This window comes from Penaeus chinensis, chromosome 2 (assembly GCF_019202785.1).
Source record: "Penaeus chinensis breed Huanghai No. 1 chromosome 2, ASM1920278v2, whole genome shotgun sequence".
Classification (NCBI taxonomy): Eukaryota; Metazoa; Arthropoda; class Malacostraca; order Decapoda; family Penaeidae; genus Penaeus; species Penaeus chinensis.
This window is the reverse complement of record NC_061820.1, coordinates 28,432,155-28,440,852: the sequence shown is the minus strand read 5'-3', so window position 1 is coordinate 28,440,852 and position 8,698 is coordinate 28,432,155. Positions and strand designations below refer to the sequence as shown.

The 8,698-nt window shown below is 33.7% G+C and overlaps 3 non-coding genes across 3 annotated transcripts; all 3 read left to right on the top strand.

The window, feature by feature from the left end:
- Window positions 1-499: 499 nt before the first annotated feature.
- Trnap-ugg lies at window positions 500-571 on the top strand. The gene has a single exon. It is a non-coding gene; the product is annotated as a tRNA-Pro (tRNA).
- Window positions 572-3,356: 2,785 nt separating this feature from the next.
- Window positions 3,357-3,428, top strand: Trnap-agg. Its single transcript has one exon. It is a non-coding gene; the product is annotated as a tRNA-Pro (tRNA).
- A 957-nt stretch (window positions 3,429-4,385) lies between these two features.
- Trnap-ugg lies at window positions 4,386-4,457 on the top strand. The gene has a single exon. It is a non-coding gene; the product is annotated as a tRNA-Pro (tRNA).
- The last annotated feature ends 4,241 nt before the right edge of the window (window positions 4,458-8,698 follow it).

Here is an 8,698-nt window from a genome sequence, read left to right as displayed (position 1 = left end):
TCTACATATGAAATCGTGATTGGTATCCACAGTAATTAGTTCTAGCTGGTCCCCTCGTGAATAAAGCAGGTATTGTATTTGCATTTATTCTAAGCGAATCCTGTGTACCCTAAGCATGATATCAATCATTTTCTGTTGGCACTTCTTTGGTCTAAATATAATTAATCTTTAATTCACTCTTCAGAACATCTAAAGAGCTGGGTCTTTTGTCATGTTTATATTATTGTGAAATATATTTTTCCTTTGAGCTTCCTAGAATTATGAATTTCTTTTATGGGCCTCCAATACTATCTTCGGGACCCCAAGAGTGAGGAGACTCCAGATGAATAACTACTACACGTCGATGTGAGATTTATGCAAGAGGTAGACCCACCGTGCTCGCAGTTTGGAGTTTAAAATTATTCACCAAAGGGAAAGAAAATTTGATAGAATACAACGGAGATCCACAGATGCGCGGCAAATGAGCTCAATAATTTCACTCTCTGTATGAGTGCATAGTGGCCTGATGGTCTAGGGGTATGATTCTCGCTTTGGGTGCGAGAGGTCCCGGGTTCAAATCCCGGTCAGGCCCAATTTTTGGACTAAAAGAGGATATGAGAGAGGTCGCCTTGAAGGATCCTTCTGGCAGAAAGCGAAGGATGGATGTGGCTATGCGCGCCCGTCGACGTCAGCTGTAATAATGATCATATATAGAAAATATATACTATATATATAATATACATAAGCATATATGTTTATATACATATATCTTGTTGGTGTTGCTGCAGTGAGTCGGAGTCGGTAAAAATGTCCTGACCCCGACCTCAATATAAATTGCAAAAAATCCACTTTTTTAAATATATCGCACATTTTATTTCCTTTGTGCCTTAATCTTATATGATTTTTTAAAGCATGTTTTTTTTAGAATATACAATAAGAAGACCACAATAGCACAGCTAAAACCATTTGACTCAAATCTTTAAGGACATGAGGTTAAAAAGTAGCCTGTAGTTATGAAACCCCTTTTTTTTTCTTTATTATTATACATAGGGGTATGTATATTCTGCATTGAGTATGAATTTTAAAAAGGGAGAAAGAGCATACAATGTCATTATAATAAATCTAGGCCCAGAATAGGACCATGTGGTACACTATACATTATTATTGGTAAGGGAGAGGCTTTCTTGTCGTAATGAACACGTTGCATTTTATTGCTAAGGTAAGATCTAAAAAAATAGAAAGTAGTTAAAATGATTACATAATCTAGATTTCACAGTAAGGTGTAGTGGTGTATGGTAAAAGTAATGATTGCTCTTCTAGTAGATTTTTAGTTTACAAAACCAAACCAAGATAGTGTGAAGTATATGTTTGATTATTTATCGTGAAGTATTTCCCTGTGGAGAATTTTCCCATTGTCTGTGTTCATCAGTTCAGCCTCTGTCATCTGCTCAATATTGAAGTTTCTTCAAATTCTGTCACCGAGAAATCTACAAAACTAGTGATTCGGTGATCAACTGTTCTGACGAGTACTGATCCTACAGTAGAGAAGTTAATGAATTGATTAGCTACTTATTTTGCGTCAGTACCATCGGCATCTTTGATCTTTATCGGTTGAAAATTCTATTGACATTCCGCTTGATATTTATTAGTGTTCATTTCGAGAGAAAAAAATCGCTTTCTCGTATTTGGTGAGAAGCGGAGATGAGGTAAGATAAAGGTACATGAAGGCTTTAATGGAAAAAGAGAAAATGGTTTTACTAACTCTTCATAGAAGCATTGTGCGCGTCTGTATGTGTATATATAAACATTGTGCGAGCCTGTGTGTGTATATATACATATATATATATATAAATACAAACGTACATAGTATACAGTGTATACATATATATATATATATATATATATATATATACATACATACAAACATACATAGTATACAGTATAAATATATTATATATATATATATATATATATATATATATATGCACGAACACAGTATACAGTGTATATATCAAGATAGATAGGTAGATATATACACGTACACAGTATACAATGTATATATATATATATATATATATATATCATCGGTTATCACAAGCTTCAGTATGACGGAGATGATGAGAGCCTACAAAGAGAGTTCTAGGTGGTAGTAGCACCCTGTGGGTCACCGACTGAGGTTCCATACTTGAGGAAGAGATCCCAACAGCACAAACAGCAACTGCGGAGGCAGTTGCTGACACAATCCTGGTAACTAGTTCTAGAAAGATCAAGGTGCCCAGACAGGAAATCCAACACCTGCTGACATGGTTTCAATATTTGACCCATGGCTTGGGGAATAGAGCAGGTTGCTCTTCGTTCCATGACTGATACCCACACAATGCTTTCTGCCCTGTGGTAGGGCAGAAGTGGAAGCGATAGTGACTAAGGGGCCACTCCACAATCCCCAAAACCCTTAAGTGACCAGCTAAGTAGCCTCACCACAATATACAGTTTAACGTCTCTGTGTGTGTGTGTTTGTGTGTGTGTGTGTGTACATATATATTTATGCATGTATATGTATAACTATCTCTATTTTTATATTTTATATGTTTGTGTGCGCGTGTATATGTAACAAGCTTCCCTGTACATGTACATATACATGTATATATGTATATATAATAAACAAATAAATACATACATAAATACATGTATATATGATATAATACACCTCATTAAATCTGTCCTTGTCCGCATTACCCTTTTTCTGCAGTCTGCCCTATCGTAAAGTTATTTCAAATTTTGTCACCGAGAAAGTCTACAGAATTTTTTCTACAGTGAGCGACCGTGCTGGCGAGTCCTGATCCTATAGGGGAGAAATCGTTATTAGATTCATTACCTACTTAAAATAATAGTAAAAACAAATGGTCTCGTTTAGTTGGTGAGAAACTAAGCTGAGGTCAGTATACATAATCTCACCAAAAGTATTTTGAGACTTTAATGAATAGAAAGTTAAACGGTGTTTTAGCAAGTTGTTCATAGAAGGGTGTGTATGAAATTGAATGGTGTAATTATATATATATATATATATATACATATATTTCATACGATCTAAAGAATGCTTATGAAAACACCCCCTAAAATAGTCATGCATGCATATATCTGATATATATACTTATTTATTTATTTATTTATATATTTATCTATGTATATATATATATTATATATTTATACATATATACGCGCGTGTGTGTGTATACAGTCTGCAACGCCAGTCTGCCAATGATCCGGAGTGCAGTGGAATGCAATACTCTTAGGCCCTTAGCCGGTGTGGGCGGAGTTTCAGTGACCACTAGCGGGAGGGAAGTTGTACCTGACTTTCTAGTAGCATACTTTAGAACGGCCTGATGATCTAGGGGTATGATTTTCGCTTAGGGTGCGAGAGGTCCCGGGTTCAAATCCCGGTCAGGCCCATATATATTTTTCGCATGATGAAACAAAAGATAGGGAAAGAGTTTATATTAAGTGTTGAAAATATATTTGGTAAAACGACTGATTATATACACACGTGTATGATCACTCTCACACTATATATATGTATATATTTATATGTATGTATATATATTATATATTATATACACATATATATATATATATTATATATACATATATATATATATATATATATATATATATATATTTAATATATATTTAAATATATATGTGTGTGTGTACGTGTGTATTTATATAACAATACATACATAGATAATACAGATAAACAGGTAAATAGCCACGGTGTATACAAGTAAATGTTATTCAAAATATTCCAGAAGAATCAATGATACATATTTTTCTCTCCACCTAAATGCTAGTATATATATATATATATATATATATATATATATATATACTTGTACATATTATGAAATCGTGGTAAGTATCAACGGTAATTAGTTCTTGCTGGTCCCCTCGTGAATAAAGCATGTATAGTATTTGCATTTATTCTAAGCGAATCCTGTGTACCCTAAGCATGATATCAAACATTTTCTGTTGTCACTTCTTTGGTCTAAATATAATTAATCTTTAATTCACTCTTCAGAACATCTAAAGAGCTGGGTCTTTTGTAATGTTTATATTATTGTGAAATATATTTTTCCTTTGAGCTTCCTAGAATTATGAATTTCTTTTATGGACCTCCAATACTACCTTGGGGAACCCAAGAGTGAGGAGACTCCAGATTAAAAACTACTACAAGTCGATGTGAGATTTATGCAAGAAGTAGACTTTGCTGTGAAAAGACCCACCGTGCTCGCAGTTTGGAGTTTAAAATTATTCACCAAAGGGAAAGAAAAATTGATAGAATACAACGGAGATCCGTTGATGTGCGGCAAATGAGCTCAATAATTTCACTCTCTGTATGACTGCATAGTGGCCTGATGGTCTAGGGGTATGATTCTCGCTTTGGGTGCGAGAGGTCCCGGGTTCAAATCCCGGTCAGGCCCAATTTTTGGACTAAAAGAGGATATGAGAGAGGTCGCCTTGAAGGATCCTCGTGGCAGAAAGCGAAGGGTGGATGTGGCTATGCGTGCACGTCGGCGTCAGCTGTAATAAAGATCATATATAGATAAAATATATTGTTCACACACACAACACACACAACACACAACACACACACACACACACACACACACACACACACAAACACATATATATGAGTTTGTATGCGTGTGTATATGTTTGTGCGTGTGTATATATATTGTAGGGGTTGTCTGTGTCTCCCCCCCTAGTTTGCGGGGCCGTAGGAGCCAACGAGACTTAAGCCACCGGCCTCCTGTTTCGGCACAGAGTAATCATCATTGACGCATGTCTTGTGCGTTATTATAGTTGGTAGCGTCATTTCAAAGAACAATATGAGTGAAATAGTCTTTTGCCCAAAGCAAAGCATAAGAGTAAATTAAAGTTATTATTAAAATTGAAAGAGTTAAAATAAATTAAATAACCTATAAAACTTATGATCTGATATATTTATTTGGGAAAAAAAGCAAACAAAAGGCAAAGCTCAATACCATTATTATTAAAAAAAAGAAAAAAAGACGAGAACACAATGAAATAAAACCTCCGGAAAAATTAAACACAAATACACGTAAAAAGGGGCAATATTAAATAAAACAAATAAAAAACAATACCTGGTAAAACTGCAGACTCACTGGAAGATTCATAAAACGTAAAAAAAAAAAAAAAAAAAAAAAAAAAAAAAGGACCAAGGCTGAAACAACGGCGGTTATCTGAAGGATAGCCAATCGTAGGTAATGAGCCGATGCCAATCCGCAACTCAAACAAGGTGGTTGACCCTACCTTATTTATTTTCTGAATGTTTCTTTAAATACTACAATTTTAGTAACAGATTAAGAGGTTTAATGAATACACATAAAATAATATAAACACTAATAGAATGTCTGTCGCAATCTTGGGCGCCATCTTGGTATTCCCGTAGCTATGAGGGCGACCTTCCGACGTCATCCTTCGCAGGCCTCGAGTGGGACATCGGGACGTTGTACCATGTATACCTTGGGCCAAATATCTTCGATATACTAAAATGTCCAGGGCGTCTCCATCCTCCTCGTGCAGCGCCTCCGTCAGGCAGTACCTTCTGCAGTGCCTCCTGCGGTGCCTCCGTCACTATCCTCGCGCCATGGCCCAGACTTAAAATATTGATCGCGGGGACTTTTCATGGGGGTTTTGGGTGATGTTGAGCGGGTATGGGTCGCCGCAAGAGGCAGTAAGAGCGGCAGCTCACTACAATATGTATATATATGTGTATTGTGTGTGTGTGTAGTGTGTATGTTTGTGTTTGTATACGTACATATATATATATATATATATATATATATGTATATGTGTGTGTAAGTGTTTGTGTTTATATATACATATAGTTATATACTTTTATATATTGTTTATTTACTTTTGAATGTATAAGTATATATGTATGTAGTCTACACACACACACACACACACACACACACACACACATATATATATATATATATATATATATATATATATATATATATAATTATATAAATATATATACACACGCACAAATATATGCACACGCATACAAACATATATGTGTGCGTATATGTTTGTTTGTGATTGTGTGTGTACATATATATCTGTATGTATATGTATGCATGTATGTATGTATACGTTATGTGGGTGTTTGTGTTCATATATATGTATATATACATACATAAATAAGTATTTTTTTTATAGTTTACTCATTTATGACTGTATAAGAATATATACATCTTATAAGTCATATATATATACTTATATATAAAGATACATATATTTATATATATGTATATGTATATGTATGCACACACACACACACATATATATATATATATATGTATATATATATATATATATATATATATATATATATATCATCGGTTATCACAAGCTTGAGTATGACGGAGATGATGAGTGCCTACAGAGAGAGTTCTAGGTGGTAGTAGCACCCTGTGGGTCACTGACTGAGGTTCCATACTGCAGGAAGGGATCCCGACAGCACAAACAGCAACTGCCTCCGCAGTTACTGACCTAATCCTGGTAACTAGTTCTAGAAAAATCGAGGTCCCCAGACAGGAAATCCACCACCTGCTTATATGGTTTCAATATTAGACCCATGGCCGGGAAAATAGAGCAGGTTACTCGTCGTTCCATGACTGATACACAATGGTTTCCTTCTGCCCTACGTTAGGACAGAAGTGGAAGTGATGGTGACTAAGGGGCCACTCCACAATCCCCAAAACCCTTAAGCGACCAGCTAAGTAGACTCACCACCATATACAGTTTAACGTCTGTGTATGTGTGTGTGTGTGTGTGTGGTGTGTGGATATACATATATATGTATGTATGTATATCTATATCTATCTCTATTTTTTATATATTCTCATATGTGAATGTGTGCGCGCGTGTGTATATAACAAGCTTCCCTGTACATGTACATATACATGTTTATATGTACACATAATAAGCAAATAAATACATACATAAATACATGTATATATAATATAACACACACCTTGTTAGATAAATTTTGTCACTGAGAAAGTCTACAGAATTCTTGGTGCAGTGAGTGACCGTTTTGGCGAGTCCTGATCCTATAGGAGAGAAATCGTTATTAGATTGATTACCTACTTAAAATAATAGTAAAAAAAAAGAAAAAAAATACATAATCTCACCAAACGTATTTTGAGACTTTAATGAATAGAAAGTTAAACGGTGTTTTTGCAAGTTGTTCATAGAAGGGTGTGTATGGAGTTGAATGGTGTAATTTCATTATATATATATATATATATATATATATATATATACATACATAGATAATACAGATAAACAGGAATATAGCCACGGTGTATACACACATACATACATACATACATATATTTCATACGATATAAAGAATGCATATGAAAACAATATGCAATAAGTCATATATGCATATATCTAATATATATATACTTATTTATTTATATATTTATATATTCATATATTTATATATGTGTATAAATATTATATATTTATGCATATATACGTGTGTGTATACAGTTTGCAACGCCAGTCAACCAATAATCCGGAGTGCAGTGGAATGCAATCCTCTTAGGCGCTTAGCCTATACACACACACACACACACACACACACACTCAAACACACAAACACACAAACACACAACACACAAACACATAGATATGAGTTTGTATGCGTGTGTATATGTTTATTCGTGTGTGTATATATGTATATATGTGTGTGTGTATGTAGTGTGTATGTTTGTGTTTGTATACGTACATATACATATGTATATGTGTGTGTAAGTGTTTGTGTTTATATATATACATATAGTTTTATACTTTTATATATTGTTTATTTACTTATGAACCTATAAGTATATATGTATGTAGTCTACACACACACACACACACACACACACACACACACACACACACACACACACACACACACACACACACACACACACACACACAAACACACAAACACAAACACAGACACAGACACACACACACATATACATATATAATTACATAAATATATATACACGCACAAATATATACACACGTATACAAACACATATATGTGTGCATAGATGTTTGTTTGTGATTGTGTGTGTGTGCATATATATATGTATATGTATGCATGTATGTATGTATATGTGTATGTGGGTGTTTGTGTTCATATATATATATATATATATATATATATATACTATATGTTTTTTTTTATAGTTTACTCATTTATGACTGTATAAGAATATATGCATCTTATAAGTCATATATATATATATATATATATATATATATATATATGCATATATATATATATGTATGTATATATAAACACAAAGAAGAGAGAGAGAATGTGTGCATGTGTATATATATTTAAATATATATTTGCACATGTATAAAAATATATGTGTCTATGTGTGTCTGCGTTTGTATATATGTGAGTGTGTGTGTGTTCGGTTGTATGTATGTATGTATACATACATATACATATTTTGTAAGCATGTATGCCTCTCTCTATATAAATGTATATATATACATATATAGATACATCCATTCATCAAGATATGTTTATATACCTGTCATTGCATATATTATTTCTATATTTGGCCTTTTCTAGTGGTTGCAAATTGGTTGTTTCATAACATACCACTAA